This window comes from Bos grunniens, chromosome 2 (assembly GCF_055505025.1).
Source record: "Bos grunniens cultivar Pamir isolate PY7600 chromosome 2, Bosgru_T2T1.0, whole genome shotgun sequence".
Lineage (NCBI taxonomy): Eukaryota > Metazoa > Chordata > Mammalia > Artiodactyla > Bovidae > Bos > Bos grunniens.
The window spans coordinates 57,914,679-57,937,085 of NC_141166.1; the positions used below are offsets into that span (position 1 = coordinate 57,914,679).

At 47.7% G+C, this 22,407-nt stretch overlaps 1 protein-coding gene across 2 annotated transcripts in view; it reads right to left on the bottom strand.

The window, feature by feature from the left end:
- GYPC (glycophorin C (Gerbich blood group)) overlaps positions 1–22,407 on the bottom strand; it is a 49,156-nt gene that overhangs the window by 22,421 nt on the left and 4,328 nt on the right. The window lies entirely within an intron of this gene.

The following is a 22,407-nucleotide window of genomic DNA, read 5'->3' on the forward strand; positions in this document are numbered from 1 at the left end:
AGGGAGGATTGTATTTGACCCCTCACTATCTGACACAATGTTGGGTTGTTGGATGAATAAGTGATGTTGCATAAAATATCCTCTGACATGTCCCAACTGACTTTTTTATCATTATTTTTTCCACACACCTGCCTCTCACATGTTAAATAAATAATCTCTCTGAGAGTCTCCAAGTGAGCCATTAAACAGTCGTCACTTCACAGAGGTACACAAAGCTCCCAGCGATATTAATGGCTCTCATTTATTAAGTTCCTGGTTTGTAGTAGATCATTGTAAGGTGAAGCTGACATCTTGTGTGTGTGTGCAGTGCATGCACGTATGCCTGTTCATCTGTACATACGTGCATACGTTCACGTGGTCACCCATGTGGTTCAAGTACTGGCCACTTGGCCTCTGTGCGGGCCATAGTCATGCTGACATGCCTTTCATGGTCCCTGCTCTCCAGCTAGATCACGTGTGCTAAGCCTTACCACTTCTCCAAGGACTTAATTCACTTAAGAAATCATATAATTGCATTTTCAGCACAATTAGGTACCTAATTACATGGCTAAATGTCCTCGATCAGACTGCATGTGTAAATGATGATGATGTAGTTAGCCACGCTTTGTTACTGGGTTCCATAAGTTGGAGAACAGGAGACAGAAAATGCTTTTCTCTTCCCTTTGTGAGCTTTGACAGGCAGGATCCACAGAGACCCATGTCAGGCCTGGAAAGTGAAAAGGATGGTGGCAAGAGGTGGTAGGGTGTGCTGCCCTGGGATCTGGTCAAAGCCTCAGGGAGAGCCTGTCAGATGAAGGAGTGGGGTGCTTGCATTCTACAGACAGACACTAGTACTTCCTCCAGGATGTACTAAGGGGATCCAGAGTGAAACAGAGATACAGGACTTTGAATTCATGAACTCAAAAGGTGAAGATGGAGGGAATGATCCTTGAGGAAGGAAAGCATGTTCCCCCTCCACTCCCTGGAATTCTTCTCTTCCTCCCAAGCCAGGGAGGAGGCTGCATCAAGGGACTCTGCCTTCTCCTTACCCTGGGTGGAGGCATGCTGGGCTCATTATTGCTACGTGTGCAATGGGGTCTGAGGGTATTTGTGAGGATGACATGAGATGATGCATATGATGGTATCTGCACACACTCACAGATGAGTCTGGGCACAATACATGTTAGCTGATACTGTGAGTAATAACACTGTAGATTTTTTTCCCTACTGGAATAGTGTTTGAAAAGCATGCTAGGAAAGAGAGGGTGCATTCTGATCTAAATACTGGGAATGTGTTGCTCGAAGTGGTGGTAAAGAGAAAGGAGAATGCACATCAGAAAACTGCTCTTTACAAAAACTGTCTGAAAGTGTTTCAAGGGAGCACCTTGTAGGTGAAGGGAGGGTGGATTGCAATAGACGGTCATGAATCCTGGCTCCTCCACTTTAACTATCTCCAACCCTCAACTCACTGATCTGTAGAGAAGGATGCACCTGTATGGTTCCCAGGAGAATTGTATCCAACATATGACAGCTCTTCCTATCATTCCCACCTTTTTGAGAATAGCTCCTTCTCCTGTCTCTCTCTCTCTCTCTCTCTCACACACACACACACACACACATACTTGGCTTCTGGATGTAGGGTGTCTCTGGGAGCAGAACAGGGGACCAGTTCTTGTGACTTGGGGGGCAGGGAGTGTTTGTTTGTCTCCTGGAATACTTGGGCTTCCTGAGCATGTCCACTGTGCTGTTAGTACTCTTTTTGTCCTCTGGCTATCAGGGCAGGAAAGGGGCTTCAGGAAGTCATCAGCTCATCTCTTCAGTTTGCATCAGGCAATGGAGCTAAGAAGTTGCCTGGCTCTAGTTCAAGCCCCTGCACAGTCTTTGTGCTTGGGAAGGAAAAGCCATTTTTCTTCACTGCTCCCACCCCACCACCCCTTTGTCCCACCCTCCCTCTGGTTTCCTCCCTGATGAAGACACTTTACAATCCATCACCCTGACACACTCCTGCTCTGTCTTTCCAGCATCTCTCTCCCTTAAAGGTCTTGTGATTTATGTTTCACTCACATTAATCTTTTAAAAGCAAAGAAGTCATAAACACACACATAACTCTTCCTCCTGTCAGTTGAAATCCCATGACACAAATCAACTGCCATCTAAATTAAATGTTTCTTTCACAGAAAGTGATAAATGCCCTGGAAACCTAATCAAATAAAGCCAACAAACTTAAACTTTGTTTCACTTCAGAATTTTGTAGGTGGTTTATTTAAAGTCCCACAACTGGTTAATGTCTAATGACCAACAGGAAGGGTGAATTTCACTCTCCTGTTATTTTAATGCAGCTAATATAAACAGAAAGGATTGTCCATATAGCCTAATCAGGGATCTCAGCACCTCAAAATTGGGTTTGAAATCTAACACATATTAGGGGGTTAAGGGAAAGTATAAACACAATTTACTATTCTTTGGACAGGTGTACCGATTTCTTAAGCAAACCAAGTAGAGAGAGCAAAAATAGAGTTAGCAAAATAGGCATTAGCTATCTACAGAGTTGGATCTATTCGAGTAATCAGGATTAGGGAGGGACTGCCGGATAAGCCAGATGGTCTAAGACAATGTAGATTTGAATACTTTTATCCTTTTTAGTATGAATGACTTTACATTAAAACAAATGCAATGTTTAATTTTATACCTCCTATTTGGAATAGGAAAAGGAAGGGAAAAATATCAATGACTAAATTCAGTACATGTTTTTAGTTTATTTTCCTCTCTTCCTTTTCCTTGTCTTATTACATCTTCCACCATCACTATCCCATTTGATATCATTAATAAACTTTATCACTCATCTGCTTGGTGAGTAATGAGTAATGAAGAGTCTTAAAGGTGAGGTTAGATAAACTGAGTCTTCTCCTGTAGGCAATGAGCAGATGAGAGATTATAGAAAATTTCTAGAAAGTTTGTAGTACAGCAGTGGAGAGGAAAGTCTTCTCTCTTCTCAGTTTAGAAGAGCCCTTTGGAGCTACCAAGAAAGGATCAGCAGGACTGAGAAAGAGGAAAGAGACCAACAGGACTGAGAGTAATGGATGTGGGGAAGGAGGTATAGTTGTGAGGCGGGGGTTCCAGGAAGGCACACTTGACAGTGCTGGGAGTCTTGAAGGTTAGAGAGTCTGAGGTTCTGGAAGGAGTGTGGTTAGTAGTTAAGAAGACATGTGTGTTGGGAGTGCTATAAGCAGTATGAATAAGGATTTATTGTTTTGTATTTAAGTATATCCAGTCATTGAATAACTTCCACAATTGCATCACTTAAAATATTAAAAATTAATTAGCTTCAGATTTTCAAATTTATATAAAAATAGGTTTTTGACCTGCTGTGGGAGGCGTCCATGAACTAGATGGAAAGGATGAATAAGAAGGAAATCTCAAAAGCTTCCCTAAAAATGTTTTTAAGAGTGGGAATGCTTCATATACTCAGAGTCTTTGCAGTTAGGGACCTGGCCTGGGGCTTGAGACAGTGGGCTTGCTCAGAGCAGCAGGAGCCTCTGGCTCATGGTCCTCAACTCTGACTGGACAGTAGCATCTCATGAGAGCCTTTGAAAAGCACTCATGTTCTGATAAAATGCAGGATGCTAGTTAAATTCGACTTCTAGATAAATAGCAACACAATTTTTAGTATGTCCCAAATAATACATGCCAGCTCCACGGACTGTTCAGTTCTTTTGTCAACTTAACAGATCCACTGTGAGTTCCCTAATAGGGATCCACCCAGAGGAGACCACTGGGAGATCCCAGGCCTAAATGCAGAGTGACAGCCACAAGCCAGTCCAAATTCCCACATTGCCATCTCACACATTCACATCGTTCCTGTCCCATGTCAGCCCCTTGTAGGTCACATGAACTCCAATTATATTTTGCACCCCCAGGCTCTGGCTCTTGCTGTGCCCTCTGCCTGGAATGTCCACTCCACCTGGCTTATCTGGTGAATGTCCACACATCAATCCACACTGGTCCAATGCCACCTGTAGAGGGTATCTGTTCTGACCTTCTGGAAGGAAGTGACCTTCTGTTTCCATGGACAGACTCATCAAACACATCAAAGAACTCTGGGGCACAGTGAGGGCTCTGGCATCTTCCCTTTGGTGTCTGATATTTTGCCAGGTGACCTACACATGGTAGATGACCATCTATGTGATCATCAAAAGCTTACTGAGTGAAAGCTCCTCCCAGCAGTGCAGTGAAACACAGCAGGAAATTTATCCAGATATGTAGTTACAAAAGCAGGAGTTGGCAGTGATCGCAAAACACAATGTATCAAGCATCTACTAGCTGCTAGGTGTGAAGACCATCTCTCTTGCCTTTATCACTACAGAGAACATTTATACATGCTGGTCCTCTGGCTCTCAGGATTACACATGAGGCTTTGACTGATTCCAGGGGAGAGATTTGAGGAGTCCTGCTGTTTCTTCCGTAGACACAGCTCATGAGAGCAGCCACCCTGGCTGGTCCTATTGCTCTGCCCCTCAGCCTGCCTTTTCTCTGGCCTTGAGTAGTTGTCAGCCTCAGTCTGGGAAAGATAGTTTCTTGATATATCAGGTTCCTCTAGTTCCTCTAGTCTCAGTTCTCCAGCTTGGTGTCCATCTCAGGGCAGACCACCTGTGTGGTCCTGTTTTAGGGACTAAGAGTCAGGAGCTGCTGCTCCTCTTGGCTGTGCTGTCAACCCTTTTAAAAAATGTATTATTTATTTGGCTGTATCAGGTCTTAGTTGTGGCATATGGACTCTCAAGCTGTGACCCCCAGGCTCCAGAGTGTGTGGGCTCAGTAGCTGTGGCACACAGGCTTAGTTGCTCTGAGACATGTGGAATTTTAGCTCATCGACTAGGGAATGAACCCATGTCCCCTGTGTTACAAGGTGGATTCTTAACCACTGGACCACCAGTGAAATCCCCATGAGGTTTGCTTTGACAGCATTCTTGCAGGTCATCTGAGAACAGGCTGTACCCCTCTGCACCCACCCTGCAGGCCTCTTCGGTAGCTGCACATCCAGTCACTGGCCCAGGATGCCAAGTGACCCTGTAGAACCTGCCTGCATGGAAGCCTGCTGTCTCTGCTTGTCTTGGAGGGATCTTCAACCTCATATGTATCCATGTACCTAAACACCTGGAGCAGGGGGCAGCCAGCAGATCAGCTGGGCTCCTGCTACTGCTTTTTATGAGTCTGCTCTGTGCTGGGGATTCACTCACATTATTTCACACTCAAGATGCTTCTCATTCAAAACCTTTCTCATGGGACAGCCACAAATCACGAGTAGCTCTCATGAACTGAACTCCTGCAAACAACCTTGCCAGACTGGAGTTTCCATCCCTCCTTTAAATATAAAAAGACTGGAGCTTAGAGACAGTGTCCAAGGACAGAGCCAGGATTCAAACCCAGACTGAGGCTCTACGGTTGACCTTGCTGCTAGGCCCTGGCCCTGTCTCGCAGTGTAGGGCAAAGCCTGGTGGTGGAACCCTGGTGACCAGTGGAGGCAAGATGCCCTCCACCTGTGAAATCCTGGGTGCTCCCAGCAGGGCACTGGACATAGGGATGACCAACCCATTTTAAAAATGGGACAAATAAGGTCAGAAAGGCCAAGTCACTTTTCTTTTTACATATATGCTTATTACAGGAAAGGTATTTTTCTTAAAGAAATTTTTTTTTTTAGTTGGAGGATATTTGCTTTACAATGTTGTGTTGACTTCTGTCATATAACAATGCAAACTAGTCATAATTATATATATGTATGCCCTCCCACGTGAGCCTCCCTCCCCACTCCCATGCCACCCCTCTAGGTCATCACAGAGCTCCAGGCTGGGCTCCCTGTGTTATACAGCAGCTTCCCACGAGCTGTCTGCTTTACACATGATAGCGTATGTCAATGCTACCCTCCCAATTCGTCCCACTCTCTCTCTTCCTCGCTGTGTCAAGTCCATTCTCTATGTCTGTGTCTCCATTCCTTCCCTGCAAATAGGTTCATCGGCACTATTCTTCTAGATTCCATATGGCCAAGTCACTTTTCACAAAACAGTCAGCTACCCAGTCTGTCCTACCTCAAGGACAGGAAATTTAACATTGACCCAAGCTTAAAGGAAAAGAAGTTAATGTTTGAAGGTAGAATTTCTGTCTTCAAATGGGGTGTGTGGGGGGCGGTGGGGTGGGGGGATGAGCTCTTTGATCTCCTTCAAACCAGAGCTCCCAGGAAGGGGGCAGACAGCCTGAGCTTTTGGGTCTGGCAAACCTACTTCAAACGTGATCACGCCACATTAGACCAAACGCCTTAACACCTCCCCTTCCCCAGCCTTGGGGTGTCTTATCCAGGACTAGGAACAGTAGGGCCTCACAGGGAAGGGCTCAAACCACACACTTGATCCCGATATGTGCCTGGGAGGAGCCAGCTCCCACTGTCCTGTCAGAGCCTCCTAGGGTCCTTTGTCCCATCAGCCTCATGGCCAAACCTCTGTCCCCAGTGGCTTCCTATCAGGTCCTCTTGCCTGTGGTCACCGGGAGTCAGCTCTAGTGCCTAAGAAAGTAAAGAAGCTTCCTGGGTCTGGCAACCCCCACTTCTGATGGGTCAGGCCCTGAGGGCAGGTTGAGAAAGCAGCTGGTGAGCTGGGCCCAGGCCCATTTTATCAGCACCAGGCCCGCCCAGTGCTGGCACCAGATCCACTGCTGCTGTCTGATAAGAGGCTCCGCTCTGCTTTCTTGAAACCATCTGGAGCTTATCAGAGGCAGACCTGGGTGAAGGAGCCATTTCCATCAGCGTGAATAAAGGAAGGGAAGAAAAAAAACCCGGGAGAAATAGAATGCCTTTGCATGCAGACACAGTCAGGCTATACGCCTGATGCTGGTGCAAGGCAGATTCACATGAATAAAGGAAGGGAAGAAAAAAAACCCGGGAGAAATTGAACGCCTTTGCATGCAGACACAGTCAGGCTATATGTCTGATGCTGGTGCAAGGCAGATTCGCGTGAATAAAGGAAGGGAAGAAAAAAAACCCGGGAGAAATAGAACACCTTTGCAAGCAGACACAGTCAGGCTATACGCCAGATGCTGGTGCAAGGCAGATTCACAGGCACAGGCAACCCCACTCAGAAGCCAGCGGGACCTAAGCTGAAAGCAAAGAGGATGGCTCCCTGATAGTGCTGCCGGCCATGTCTCCTGTGGTGTGTGTGTGTGTGTGTGTCTCGGTGGTGGTGGTTTGGTGGCTTAGTCACTAAGTCATGTCCAACCCTTGTGACCGCATGGACTGTAACCTGCTAGGCTCCTCTGTCCATGGGATTCTCCAGGCAAGAATACGGGAGTGGGTTGCCATTTCCTTCTCCAAGTGTTGGGGATGCAAACCAGGTTCAAGTGTGAAGCATTTATCCTCTTAGATTTTAATTTTTTATTGAAGACTAGTTGATTTACAATGCTGTGTTAGTTTCAGGTATATAGAACAGTGATTCAGTTACATATATAAATGTGTGTATGTGTGTACACACACACACACACACACACACACACGCATATACGAGCTTCCTAGGTGGCACTAGCGGTAAAGAACTTGCCTGCCAATGCAGGCGACATAAGACACATCGGTTCGTTCCGTGGTTTGGGAAGATCCCCTGGAGGAGGGCATGGCAACCCACTCCAGTATTCGTGCCTGGAGAATTCCATGGACAGAGGAGCCTGTGGGGAACAGTCGCAAAGAATCAGACATGACTGAAGTGACTTAGCATACACGTAAGCAGTGTGTATATATTAATCTTATATTAATCCCCAACTTCTAATTTATCCCTCCTTCCTTTCCCATTTGGTAACCATACATTTGTTTTCTGTCTGTGGGTCGATTTTTGTTTTGTAAATAAATTCATTTATATCTTTGTTTTTAGATTCCACATGTAAGCAATATCATATGGTAATAGTCTTTGTCTTACTTCAGTTAGTGTGATAATCTCTCGGTCCATCCATGCTGCTGCAAATGGTATTATTTTATACTGTTAATGGCTGAGTAAAAAATGTCCCCTAGGTTCATAGCACAAAAAGCACTCAGCATCATGGAGGAGGATACTGCCTGCCAGTAGGTGAGCCTGTGGTGTGCAGACATTATGGAATTGAGTGACAGCTGGACTGTGGGGTTGGCTCTTCTATTTGCTATTGGTGTGGCCTTGGTACAGTCATTTGTCCCTTTTACAGGAACACTTAGGGTACTGAGTTTTGTGAGGACCCCAGACCCTTCATTTAAGTGGTGTCTAAGAGCACTCCCCTCCCTGGTGGGCATGGACAGCCTGCCTGGCCCCTTGGCTTAGAGAGATCTCAGGGGAGGCTGACCCTCCCTTCACACCCTCTGGCCTGTCCCAGGCTGCAGGGAGAACCAGGAAAGATGAGAAACATGTCCATGCATTGGTATATGCGAGAGGTTCCAAGTACAAAGGGTGCTCGGGTGACCCGAAGCCTAGCATGCCTGTCCCCGTGGAGATGAAAAGCCAGTCACTTGAAGAGCACCTGGATTCACGTGCAGGGATGATATTATCTGAGGGCAGGAGGCAGCCAGGATGAGCTCCTGAGCCATATTTAATTGGCCCCCATCACTTAACCGGATGGTTTCCGGGGCAGCTCAGCAGATTAAACACAACAGTGTGTAAACAAAAAGCAGACGAAACCTCAACCTCTGTCCCCGCCTAATGAACCTGGCTGCTAGTGGGACTTGCCTCCGTGAGCAGTTGCATTAATTTGTGCCTCTTATATGGGGGTGCAGAGAGACTCAAGTGGTAGAATCCTGGCTTCTAAGCTGAGCTGCAGGAGCCCACACTGGTCTCATCACCCTTCTGATATCAGGGAGATGGAGCCTGTGTTTCTAGGCTGCTCTTTCACTCCACCAGGGACTCAAGCACACATGTGCACACAGGCAGAGGTCAGGTTTCAGAAGCCTCGCTGGAATTGATGGTTGCGTCTTCTGTGTGAAGCTTCCGGGTTAGGCTGAGGGTGTTGTGGGGACCACCTTTCCCAGGCAGGTGGCAGCTTGGACCCCAGGAGTCTTGGGCCTGAGAGCACCCTTGTCCACATCCTTTCCTGATTCTCTTCTCCACCCCTGCTGCGCCAGACCCTGCAGCCCTGGGGACTGCTCTGTGCCTTCTGCTGGACTGTTTCCCCAGGGCTTACGTGGACCCAGAGCTGGGAGGGAGATGGCAATGTCCCCCTCTCTGGCCCTGCATGGGGTTCTGTCCCACATTGTAACACTCCTAGCTGGTCCCCGAGAGTCCTGAGTGCCTGTGAGGGCAGGTGCCAGGAACCTCATACCCATATTCATTTCCTGTAGAGCTCATCATGGCCCTGCAGAAAAACTCCACCCAGAAGATGCAACCAGTAATTTCAGAGAGGCTCTGAAAGCCAGCCTCTGTGGGTGTGTGTATGTGTGTGTACGTGCGCATGCGTGCGCACACGCACATGTGGGCCTGCAACTAAGGCATCTTTCAGGACATTGGAGAACAAATGGCAACGCACTCCAGTACTCTTGCCTGGGAAATCCCATGGACAGAGGAGCCCGGTGGGGTATAGTCCGTGGGGTCTCAAAAGAATCAGACATGACTGAGCACACACACATAAACACAAATGGGGTGCCTGGTGAAGGCCTCCGTCACCACTGCACCTCAGGCATCACTTAGGAGTTCTCTGCCATCCTCTTCTCTCCTTCTCAGCCCCCAGTACGTGTAACAGCTGACTCAGAACCTTGCTAGAGCCTTAGCAGAGATGCTGAGGGGCTCCTCACTCGGGATGAGAAACCTTCTGGCAGGGAAAATTCAGGAAGGTGGTAGAATTCCAGCTGCTACAAGGGGTGCTGGGAGACAGTCCCATTGGCCCTGTGCTGCCTTACCTGTCTGACTTCATCTCCTAGTCACCACTTCCCACTCCTCTCCCCGTTGCACTGCCTCCTATCAGTTCCTCGATCAGGCCAAGCCTGGTCCTACTGCAGGACCTCTGCATGTGCTGTGCTCTGCCTCTTGTGCCTCCTCTCAGATATTCAATCCCATGTTTGACTCCCTGGCTTCCTTTAGGTCTTTCTCAAATATCAACTTCCCCAGTGAAGATTCTCTGCCCACTCTCTTTAGAATGGCACCACCTCTTGTCCCTTGGGCCTCTCTCCTTTCCTGGCTTGATCTTCCTCCCCACACTTAGCGTCATCTGACTTATTGAGCACTCTACCTGCAGGTCTTGTGTCCGTCACCACTGAAATGTAAGCTCTCTTTTTGGATGACTGTTGGTTTGTGCACTGTGAAATCCCCAGGGCCTGACGCACAGTGGGTGCTCAAAACACACTCATGGGCTGGGCTAAAAAGCTTGCTAATGCCGGTGGCAGAGGCAGAGTAGGAGTGTAGACTCAGGGAATCTGTTGTTGAACTCAGGGTCCACTATCTCATAACTGGTGAAATGTGGACATACTTTTTCCTCTGAGTCAACATATCCAATCTGAAAAGAGGGATAATAACCTCCTGAGATGGGGAAAGATGTCATTAAGTTGGGTAAAGAAAATGTGGTACTTATATACAATGGAATATTACTCAGCCATTAAAAGAATGAAATGATGCCATTTGTAGCAACGTGGATGGGTCTAGAGAGTGGCATACTGAAGTAAGAGAAAGAGAACTAGCATATGATATTGCTTAAATGTGGAATTAAAAAAATGATACAAAGGAACTTATTTACAAAGCAGAAACAGACTCACAGACTTTGAGAACCAACTTATGGTTATCAGAGGGGAATGGTTAGCAGGAGGGATAGACTAGAAGTGTGGAGTTGACATGTACACATTGTTTCATTTAAAATGGACAACCAACAAGGACCTACTATATAGCACAGGAACTCTGCTCAATATTATATAACAATCCAAATGGGAAAAGAATTTGAAAAAGAACAGGTAAGTGTATAACTGAATCACTCTGCTGTACACCTGAAACTAACATATCATTGCTAATTAACCATATGCCAATATAAAATAAAAAGTTAAAAAAAGAAAAACAAAACCAGGTTCAGAACAACGCTCCTAGCCCAATGCCTGCTTGGGCCCTTCTGAGAAGCCCTGCTTTCTGAACGAGATGGGAGAGCTGTCTGGTCCAGGCACAGCCTGTCTGATGTTTGGCTCTTTTTCCTATACCTGCCCAGTTGGGGTGAGGATTTTCTGCAAGGCAGTAGGAGAGCCCCAGCTGCCTATGTTTATGGGGGCGGGGGTGGACAGGTGACAAGAAGGCAAAAGAAGGTAAAAGCCACAAGAGGGACAAGCTTCCCTTGGCAGCTTGGGTGGATCAGGTCACAGGAATGAGTCATTCCATCTTCACCCAGGTAAGCCAGGCCTGGCCTGATGGGCCTCCCTGGCTGCTACCTGGTCCCTAGCCTCGGCTGCAGGTCTTTCTTCTGTGGCTTCTCATCCATCCATGAGGCTATGGCTTCCCCCAGAGAGAAGTGCAGTGGGGCCAGGTGGGCTCCAGGGCTAGGATTCAAGCCACTGGAGATGCTCCTGTTGGTTTAAGACAGCAGTTGGGAAACTTTTTTTGAGGAAGGGCCACACACTAAATAGTCTGTACACCATGTGGTCTCTGCTACAACTCTGCTGTTGTCCCTTGAAGGAAGTTTGTTTATACAAACGAATGGGTGCAGCTGTGTTCCAATAAAGTGAAAGTGAAAGTCGCTCAGTTGTGTCCAGCTCTTTGCGACCCATGAACTATACAGTCCATGGAATTCTCCAGGACAGAATACTGGAGTGGGTAGCCTTTCCCTTCTCCGGGGGATCTTCCCAATCCAGGAATCGAAACGGGGTCTCCTGCATTGCAGGCAGATTCTTTACCAGCTGAGCTACCAAAGAAGCCCATTCCAATAAAACTTCATTTGTAAAAACAGGCATCCTATGGGCCTTAGTCTGCAAACCCTTGGCTTAAGTCTCTGTGTCACTGAGCCTCTCTCTTCCCCCTCATGCTAATATTTGCATTGTGGTAGCTCAGTGCTAGGCCTGGGCCTTTCCTACATCTCATTTAAAGTGCCCATGAGGATGGAGCCTTGAGTGGCTAAGCTGCATCTTGAACCCAGGTCTGACATGTTTGCAGCCTTTCAAATGGCCACCCTCTGCTCATTTTTTCTTGGGGAGGGCCCTGCTCAAAGGAGCAAGGAGAACCATAGAGAGGCCACAGGCAGAAAGCAGGGCAGTGAGAGGTGCAAGCTGAAAGATCATTAGCTGTAAGAACACAGGACACCATCCACTGCTATGGCCACTTTGCACAGATTACAGAGTCTGGCTGCACCCATGGCTCACTGTGCCCTGAACACTCCATAAGTATGACAGGATGCAAGCACCGGGGCCATGGAGGCCAGAGAGGGTGAGTCACCAACTCAAGTTCACCTACACTGGTTATTGGTGGGGTTAAAACAGGGGCTGATGACATGGTATGAGAGTGGCAGGTCCCACCTCTGATTTAAATCTTGCACAGGTTCAAGGCCATCTCTGCAGTGAAGGCTATGGCCTGCCCTCTCTGACTGGAGTCTGTGCAGCTCCCCTGGCCAATTGCACTGATTAGAGAGGCCTCATCACAGAGGGACCTTCCAGGGAATCTTGAGTCCTGAGATGTCAGGTTCCAGACCAGAACAAATTGCTTATTCAAGTGGTCACAGCCTGGCTACACTAAGGGCTTGCTCCAGGGAGGCCTGAGGAAGTCTGGAAAGCATTTGTACAAGGGTTCCTGAGTGGAGCTGCTTGGCTCAGGAGATGTCTGGAACCAAGGCCGAGGAGAATGACCGTCCTCTGTTCATTTCTTCTTAGAGGAGGGCCCCACTCAAGGGAGCTCAAAGGAGGACCTTGGAGACCCCAGGCAGAAAGCAGGGCAGTGAGCGGTCAACCTTTTATCTGCGTTTATCTGCATAGACAGTCAGGCCTCTGTTTCTAGAGCCCCAGGGCAATGAGGGCAGGAACCCAGATAATTGTGCCTCTGGGTGGTGTGACCCTATGGCTTTTACCAAAGGAACAGAGGACAGTGAACAGTTGGCCAGAGACCAAAGCCTCAGGAAATAAACAGCCCAGAAACACAGTCTCACAGGGTGTCTGAACTTTGGAGGAAAACCATAGATTTCATCTGTCTCCGACTGCAATGTCTTCAAAGCTGTATTCTGACTTTCTATAGCATTATGTGCCTTTTCAGTGAGTGACAAATGTCATTTCACTCGAATGAGTTCTTTAAAAATAGCATGTTCCAGAAGATCTTTTCAGAAGCTCCAAGAATCTTAAATAGGAAATGACCTAGGAGTAGCGACCAATGCCTGATATAAATGAGCGCAGTTAAAAAGCGCATTGGAACCAACCTTCTTTCACTCCTGTGAAAGAGAATTTTGTTCTCTTTTGAAACCCTCCACTGTCTACACATACAAATGGTGATACTGAGCAGGGCTGAAAAGATGGCCTTGGGGTTGGAGCACCTGGGTTCAAATCACAGCCCTGCTGCTCCCAGCCTGTCCTTCATCCAGAGGAAGGAGGCACCATCCACAGACCCATCTCACAGAGAAGGACGGTGACAAGGAAAGAATACTTTGAACCAACATTTGCTCAGCACGTGTGACACATCAGATCATCTACGCTCACAGCAGGTACCCCACACACTTGCACTATTTTCTGTATTTTAACATTCTTTCAACTTGTCTAAACTTCAGTCATTCCCTGAGTTAGAACATTCTCAACAATGAACGTTGGTCTGTGAACTAAAATATTGCCTGCCACATCAGTAAGCAAAGGATGTTGCAGCCATCAAGCCATCTCATCAGAGTCGCTCAGATAGTAAGCCCCGAGGGAACTTAGGATGGAAGCAGGATATCTGCCATCCAGCACTCTGCTGTGCAGCTACCCCTCTGAGACCCAGATGAGAAAGCACAGGCTACTGGCCCCACATAGCTAAGGTGCATATCAAAGAAATTAATTCAGTGAACCTAGATTATTGCATCTTCCCAGACACAGAAAAGTACTGAATTCATGAACTTAAGATGTCTAGTTTTCTTTGATAAACAGTAATCTTTTGATTACTTGATGTTCCAACTACTCGGTCTTTTGTTGCAAAAACTTCTATATATCCTGGCTTTCCCTTTGCCTCTTTGGAGCAGTCTTTCAGAGCTATCTAAGAGGCTGCATCTTGGGTTTAAGTCCTCAGATTTATCCACCAAATAAAACATAATTCTCAACTTTTAGGCTGTGAGTTGATAAGTTCTTCAAGGACAAAGTCTTAATTCAACAAAATTAAGTTAAGGAGAAATACACCATAATTTAATATTAGCTATCAGTGTTAAGTAATTTTAGATAGCAATTTATATTTGAGAAGTTAAGTTAGTCTTTAAATTGCTAGATATCTATTTAGCTATGAAGAATCAGAAGAAGACACAGGCAATTCAATCTGGAACCTGAATTCAGTTGCTAAGAAATTTCTCAGTAAGGGGTTTGGATGCTTTTTATTCCTGTCATGATGTGTGTTCTGCTGCACCAAGAAGTCCAATGATGCTCTGAGGACAGGGATCTTGTCTAGACTTTTTATTATCTTCTCCTGCATCCCTAGGGCAGGGCGGATACATAGAAGTCTTCAAGTTTCTGTTGATGAACCAGGGGTGTACATGGTCGTTAGTAAACATTTGTGGATAAATTGCTTCCCTAATGGAACCATCTATCTATTGGATTGGCCAAAAAGTTCATTTGGGTTTAAAAACCTGAAAGAAATTTTTGGCTGACCCAATAGTTTCTAACTATTAAGATTTCTTCACAGAGACTCGAAGTTTGATAAGAACCTTTCTTGTGGATTAATTGGTAAAGTGATGGACAGCTGGGTGTATGCTGCAGTCTGGCTGTAGGCAAATAATTTAACCACGTATGTTCATGCATGCCAAGTTGCTTCAGTTGTGTCCGATTCTTTGTGACCCCAGACTGCAGCCTGCCAGGCTCTTCTGTCCATGGGATTCTCCAGGCAAGTTTACTGGAGTGAGTTGCCATGCCCTCCTCAATTTAACCACAGTGAGAGTATTTTATGTGATGAAAATGTCTAATACGGAAGGACCCTCCAAAAGCCCCAAAACATCATCACTGACGACAAATAGTAATAAGACCTCAGGTGGCCATTCTGACGCACCAGCCAGGAGACTGAAAACTGGGTTACTGAACCCCCGGTGTCCAGCCATGACTTGAGAGTGACAATCACAAGGGGGTCCTGGAGTGGAGTTGCCAGGCCACCAGCTCCACTATACAGATGGGCTTTTTATCTCTTTCATATTTCCAGACTTCATCTCACAATTCATTTTATAGAAATGTCATTTCTCCTGAAAATAATTGCAATGGAGATTTGTAGCTGTGACATTATTTTTTAATGTGTGTATTTTTGGGGGGTGGGGACCCCAGGTGGGGAGCCATTGCTTTTGGAGATTCAGGGATGGATGGCCTTCATTCTTTTTGGTGACTCTATAGTCCCAGCATCAGCTCCTCAAAGTCATTACATCATCCTGTCCCCACTTAAGAACCTAATGAGTGAATTTCTGTGGCAAAAACAGTACGTTCCCAAGGGAATCAGAGACACGCACCCCACTTTGCTCCACATACTACATCTGGTTGTGTAACCCTCCGAATATTTCTTTTTTTTTTTTTTTTTATATAGAAAAATAAAATTAACCCGTTCAGCGGCATCGACAATGCCATGGCCGGTTCGGCTGGGCTTGTTTCTGCTCCGGGACTGCTCTGGCTACGGGCTCCCGCCGCGCTGCAGCTCCCTGGACTGTCCTGGCGTCTAGCTTGCCTCAGCCTCCACGCCTCAGGCTCGTCTCCTCAGCACCGCCCCACTCCCCGCGCGCGCGACTCTCCTCCGAACATTTCTGAGCTTCACTTTATTCACCTACCAGAGAAGGCAAGTAGTGCCTCCTTTTTTTCTTTATTTTTTAAAATTGAAGTATAGTTGATTACAATGTTGTGTTAATCACAACTGGTATAGCAAAGTAATTCAGTTATATATGCATACCTTTTAAAATATTCTTTTTCATTCTAGTTTACCATAAGATATTGAATATAGTTCTCTGTGCTATACAATAGGAGAACAGACTGCTGGTTGCAAGGGCGAGAGGGATGGAGGGGAGATGGAGTGGGAAGTTGAGGTAAGCATATGTAGGCTTCTATATACAGAATGGATAAACAAAAAGTAGTGACTCCTGAATGAAGAAAGGAAATAGATTTGAGAGTGCCTAGAGCAGCAGCAGCAGCAAAGAAGAACACGTAGTGCTGGAATGGTCCCACGGCTGGTGATATTTCAACAAAAGACAACTCTGCCAACGCAGGGGTGGGTCTGTGGTGGAGGCATTCCAGGAATTGGCCAGGAATTGGTGGGGGCATTATTCTCTCTGCGTGCCCTTGCAGTGACCCTGAGAGGCAGATGCCCACTGCCTCCCTGAGGAAGAGTAGGACCTGTGTGTGGGTTGGCCTCAGCTGGTACAATCGTCACAGCCCAGCCCTCACAGGCCACAGGGAACATTTCATCAGCAGCTGCTCGGCTGCCAGGTGGGGGTTCATTGAGGAGGGCAAAGCCAGCACAACTGGCCCCATGTGGGGTGGATAAAGAAAGGCCTTTCCTTCCAAAGCAGGAGAGTAAACTCAGGGACACATGGAGACGAGCAGACCACTGGACTGCCAGGGTCATGGGCAACCCCTCCCAGCATGCCATCTGCCACATCCCAGAGGCAGACGGATACACCAGGCTGGCAGCCAGACAGCGCCAGTGATGCCCTGTGAGGCCCTGTTTGAACCTCAGTTTCCATGTTTCTAAGCTTGAATTAATAAAATCTACATCTGGGGAGATGGTGAAGGACAGGGAAGCCTGACGTGCTGCAGTCCATGGGGTCACAAAGAGTCGGACACGACTGAGTGACTGAAAAACAACATCTGGGTAACATCTTCCGGTTGAACAGGATACCCTGTGTATCCCCCCTGGGCGTGACCAACTGCACTCCCCACCCTGCCTCTGCACCTGTGCTGAGATCCACCATCCACAGTGATCAGTATGAGTCCAGCAGGCTTTTCATGGCTGCCCACCTTGGCCCCTCACTGGGTGGACTCCTTACATTGAGGTCCTCCATCTGTATCTCTGCCCAGTCTCTTTATGAACTGCCTTCCTCCTGTCACCTGGCTATCCCGTAGGTATCTGAAAGTCACCTCTGCTTAGAGAGACTCTTCCCACACCCTTCTTGATTTTTTATGTATAATTTTACAATGACCACGAATTGCTTCTTTCACAGTGAAACAGGACAAAACTTTTAAACTTTGACATGAAGAACAACAGCCTAATTTCATGGCTGAAAAAGGCAAGAGGATAAGAGAAATACAGAGATGGAGATACAGAGATAGGACTTCCCTGACAGTCCAGTGGCACGGGTTCGATCCGTGATTGAGGAAATAAATTTTTTTGCGCCGTCAAAGTTTTTTTTTTTTTTTTTTTAAAGGGAGTATTCTGGGTATCCTCAAGCATTTCCTTTTGATTCTGGCAATCTCCCAGGGTAGAGGCAAAGAGCAGGCATGGGGGAGCCACGGCAGCAGCCCAGGAGCTCTGCCTTTGTTGGGTGGGCAAAGACTGCTGGGGAGTGGGAGAGTGGGAGGATTTGACATGGAAGCCCTGCAGAGGAGGGTCAGGGCTGTGGGCACTGGGCAGGGACCAGTGGGCACCAGGCCCTGGGGCCCGGATGGGCTGAACCAGGGGGCCTTTGTGGGCCTAGGCGCTCTGTCTTCCTGGGTCCTTTCTCCCCACCCCCCATATTAACAATCATTTTAGAGGGGACATTGATATAAAGACAAATACAAGGTTTAGTCTTAAAAGTTCATTTTCCCCTTTTGATTGCAAAAGAAACACCTTTTTCTGTGGTTCTCTAAAAGCTCTAAGTGCTGTGCCTAATGTGTGAGGCGGCCCTGGCTGAGTCCCTCGTAGAAACACCTGCTGTGCATGAGCGAGGGGTTGGTGGCTCTCGGCAACTCACATTGCCTCTTGAGTTTCTATATCATCACATGCAAAATGGAGATAAAATAATCACCGTAGGGCTGCTAGAGGGTGAAATGAGATAACTTAAGCAGAGTGCAGCAAATTTTTTATGCTCTGAGTCAGGGAGACAGTTGGTCAGGACAGTTTATAGAATTTGTGGAAAAGAGGGAAAAAAGAGACTGTAAAAATTGAAAAAAAAAAAAAAAGACAATTCGGGATTTTCAGCCAAAGCAGAACTGAATTCACTAAATTGAGAACTTTGGCAGAAGCTGAAGGAAAGTTATTCAAATGACAAGTCAGTCCCAGGGCACAACCAAAGGAGAGAAGGCTCAGCTTCCTCGCAGGAGTTCAAGTGTGGGTTGGAGGCCGGAAGTGGTGAGAAGGGGGCCCACCCAGGAGAGAGGGGACACCAGCTCTGCACCCACCCAGTGCAAACATCAAGGGAAAGACACTGAGAGGTGGAGCAGCTGCAGGCCAGGTGGGAGGGAAGGAGCCCCATGTGCACGCAGGTTGGGGTGCACAAGGAAGGCTGGGAGGGGCAAGGCATCGGGCTGAGCTAGAGGCCATTGTGGGCCAGTGAGGGGCAGGGCTAACACAGGACAGGGAAGATGCAGGTGAATATGGGACCAACAGCACTCTCTGTGCAGATCAGACTTGTTTACACTGGTTGGCCCTTCACATCTCCCCATCCCTCCACCCACCCATCCATCCATCCCTCTCCCTCCATCCACCCACCCATCTCTTCCATCCATCCCTCCATCCATTCGTTCATGTATGATTTTAAGGAGCCTACTCTTCCTCAAGACAGCCAAGACTCTTATTGTTAAGCAGGCAGTGAAGCTGAGGGAGCAAGGGTTGTTCTCCTCGGATGCTAGCTAAGAAGACTAAGCTGCAGAGGGTAAAAGGTTGGTTCAAAGTCACACAGCTGGTGGGAGAGAACACATGCTGTCTGCCCCACCTCGCCCACTCTGTGATATATACTGAAAGAACAGACCCCTTGGAGGAAGCTGTCCTAGCACAGAAGGGCACAGTATCCCAGAGCTATTGCAAAATTGACTTCTATGCTAGGTCTGAGGGCTTCATCTGGAGCCCTAGGACCAGGGCAGACTTTGCCTCCTGTCTTTGGTATTATTTTCAGTGGCCAATGAGCAAACAGGGAGAGGAGCCGTACAGTGGAAAGTGAGCCAGAACTCACTGAGGACACCGTAAAGCACTCAGGCAGAGACAGTGATAAATGCAGACCAGGCTTTATATCAGGAGTTTTACCCACGAGCTGAGAACAAAGGGGCCAGCACTATGTTCAAGGTCACGGTCAAGTCAGAGCCGATCCACATTCAAACCCAAAGCCTGAACTCTAAAGCTGGTCTTCTAACCTCCTTGTCACTAGACAATTGAAGCCAAGTGTATTTGCACTAAATGGCTTCACAAGGTATAGCAGAGGGACCTGAGCTTGAACTCCCTACTTGCTGAAGGCTGTGTGTATGGTGAGCATCCCAAGAAAAAGGACCTTTCACAGCTGGGGACTTTGCTGTCCAGTGAACACAGAGGTCACAGATAGGAACCCAGCACAAAAGGCAGATAAGCAGGACGATTTATCTAGTTTTGATCTGGCAAACCACAATCCCCTTCACTGTAAGACATGGCTGAAATACGTGTCCACAGCTACATATAAAACAAGAAGACTCTCCATTCCAGGGTTCAAGGGGGATGTGCCCGGGCCCAGGGTCAGCTGGTAGGTGCATACTTGAACTCTCATAAAAGTGTGCATTGTATGAAGGAGAAGGGGGTTGGGGGTCCCAGCCTGTGCTCCCTGCAAGTGACGTGCCAGTCAGTCCATTACAGTGGAGATAAAATACCTACATTATGTGTGCAGTGAGATGATGGGGCATCCTTGTCCAGAGCATGTTCCTCCCTGCTGCTGCTGCTGCTAAGTCACTTCAGTCGTGTCCGACTTTGTGCAACCCCATAGACAGCAGCCCACCAGGCTTCCCCGTCCCTGGGATTCTCCAGGCAAGAACACTGGAGTGGGTTGCCATTTCCTTCTCCAATGCAGGAAAGTGAAAAGTGAAAGTGAAGTCGCTCAGTCATGTCCGACTCTTCTCGACCCCATGGACTGCAGTCCACCAGGCTCCTCTGTCCGTGGGATTGTCTAGGCAAAAGTACTGGAGTGGGGTGCCATTGCCTTCTCTGATGTTCCTCCCAAAGGCCTCTAATTCAAGGCTCCTTTCCTCAGAGACCCAGCAAGGGTCACAGGTGTGTCCACTGAGCAGCAGAGAGTATACTAGCCACAATGCTTTGGCAATAAGAGAAGGGAGGTGTGGCAGATACAAGACAGACTATAATAAAAGTGTCATAAAGAGTTACTTATCACAGTCATTTTAAATTTCCAGTGTGGTAATTCCCATATCTCTCACGTCTGGTTCTGGTGCTGGCTCTATATCTTCAAATTGTGTGTTTTGTCTTCTTGTATGTCTTGTAATTTTTCTTGGCAGCCAGATGTGATATATTGGGTAAAATGACCTATTGGGATTGGGTGGTGAAGGGTAGGGAAAGGGGAGCACCCTATGGTCTAAAGAGGTCTATCCTTTAGTGAGCCTGTCTCTCTGGACTGTGAACTTCATAAGTGTCCCTCAGTGTTTTTCTCTCCTTGCAGGTGGGCACAGAAGGCTAGCATGGGCTAGAGGTGGGAATTTCCCTTCCTCTAGGTCAGTTAGGGAGAAGGCAATGGCACCCCACTCCAGTACTCTTGCCTGGAAAATCCCACGGGAGGAGGAGCCTGGTAGGCTGCACTCCATGGGGTCACTAAGAGTCGGACACGACTGAGCGACTTCACTTTCACTTTTCATTTTAATGCAATGGAGAAGGAAGTGGCAACCCACTCCAGTGTTCTTGCCTGGAGAATCCCAGGGACCGGGGAGCCTGGTGGGCTGCCGTCTATGGGGTCGCACAGAGTTGGACATGACTGAAGCGACTGAGCAGCAGCAGGTCAGTTCGGGAGAAGACGATGGCAACCCACTCCAGTACTCTTGCCTGGAAAATCCCACGGGTGGAGAAGCCTGGTAGGCTGCACTCCATGGGGTCTCTAGGAGTCGGACACGACTGAGGGACTTCACTTTCACTTTTCATTTTCATGCATTGGAGAAGGAAATGGCAACCCACTCCAGTGTTCTTGCCTGGAGAACCTCAGGGATGGAGGAGCCTGGTAGGCTGCCGTCTATGGGGTCACACAGAGTCGGACACGACTGAAGCGACTTGGCAGCAGCAGCAGGTAAGTTAGGCTCTGACAGTATCATATCAGATCAGGCTCTGGTTAATTTCCCTGAGGCCAGACCTTGTTAAGAACAGGTGCACTTATCCCCTCCTTCCTGCTGGAAACTCAAGATGACTTTTCTCTGATATTTACTTCGGTCACCTGGTCAAACTCCAGATAGTGGATATCACCATATTGTGTGTGCAGGGGTGGGGTGGGGCTCTCAATGACTGGGCCTCTACCTTTAGGGTTTTTAACTCACAGAGTTATCCACACTGGTTTAGCTGCTAAGTCATGTCCGACTCTTGTGACCCCATGGACTGTAGCCTGTCAGGCTCCTCTGTCCGTGGGATTCTCCAGGCAAGAATATTGGAGTAGGTTGCCATTTCCTTCTCCACACTTGAGTCTTGAGCAATTTATCAATCCTAAAGAGTCATGAATGAGAGCTGGAAAAGATGTTGGGCCAAGAGGATGGGCAGACTTCAGAGCAGGAAGGTGGGCAGCCAGTGATGCTCTGATACAGATCACAGGGCGAGACAGGCCAGTGGCTGTCTTTGACCACAGGGAACCAGCACACAGGCTCTCCAGTGGCCGGAAGGAGTGTGAGGGGAGTTGTGTAAGGTTCAGCCTGTGAAGGAGCCCAGCGTCTTGAGCTCATGCTCCCGCTGGCCTGAGAGAAAGAACGGACGCTTGACAATATCTGCCTTCAGCTAAGATTTTGCACACTAACATTTGTTCTGGAAGGATGTACCCAAATTAAAGTTTATAACGACTAAGGGCAGGAAGTGGTGTTCCCACAGAAGTTCAGCTTATGTAATGCTCTGAAGGAAACCCTGAGCAAAGGTGGGGAGGGCAGGTGGGGGAGCAGAGGAGGCGAAAATGAAATACCAATCAGTGAATGCAGAGTAGAAGAGTTTGGTGGTGATGCCCGGGGCCCATTAGCATGTTCTTAGAATTGGTTTGGGTTTGACTTTCTGTCCGCTGCAATGTATTATTTACAGATGCCCAAGTTCTAGATTAGGACCCATTGAGCAGATGATTTTAAAAGGTGTTTTTGGACCTTCGAATGGACATGGGCTCAGGAGTGTTGGCCCCTGGGTGGTCTGTGTAGTCACCTGTTCGTGTCTGAGTTGCTGGCTGAGCACTTTCCTG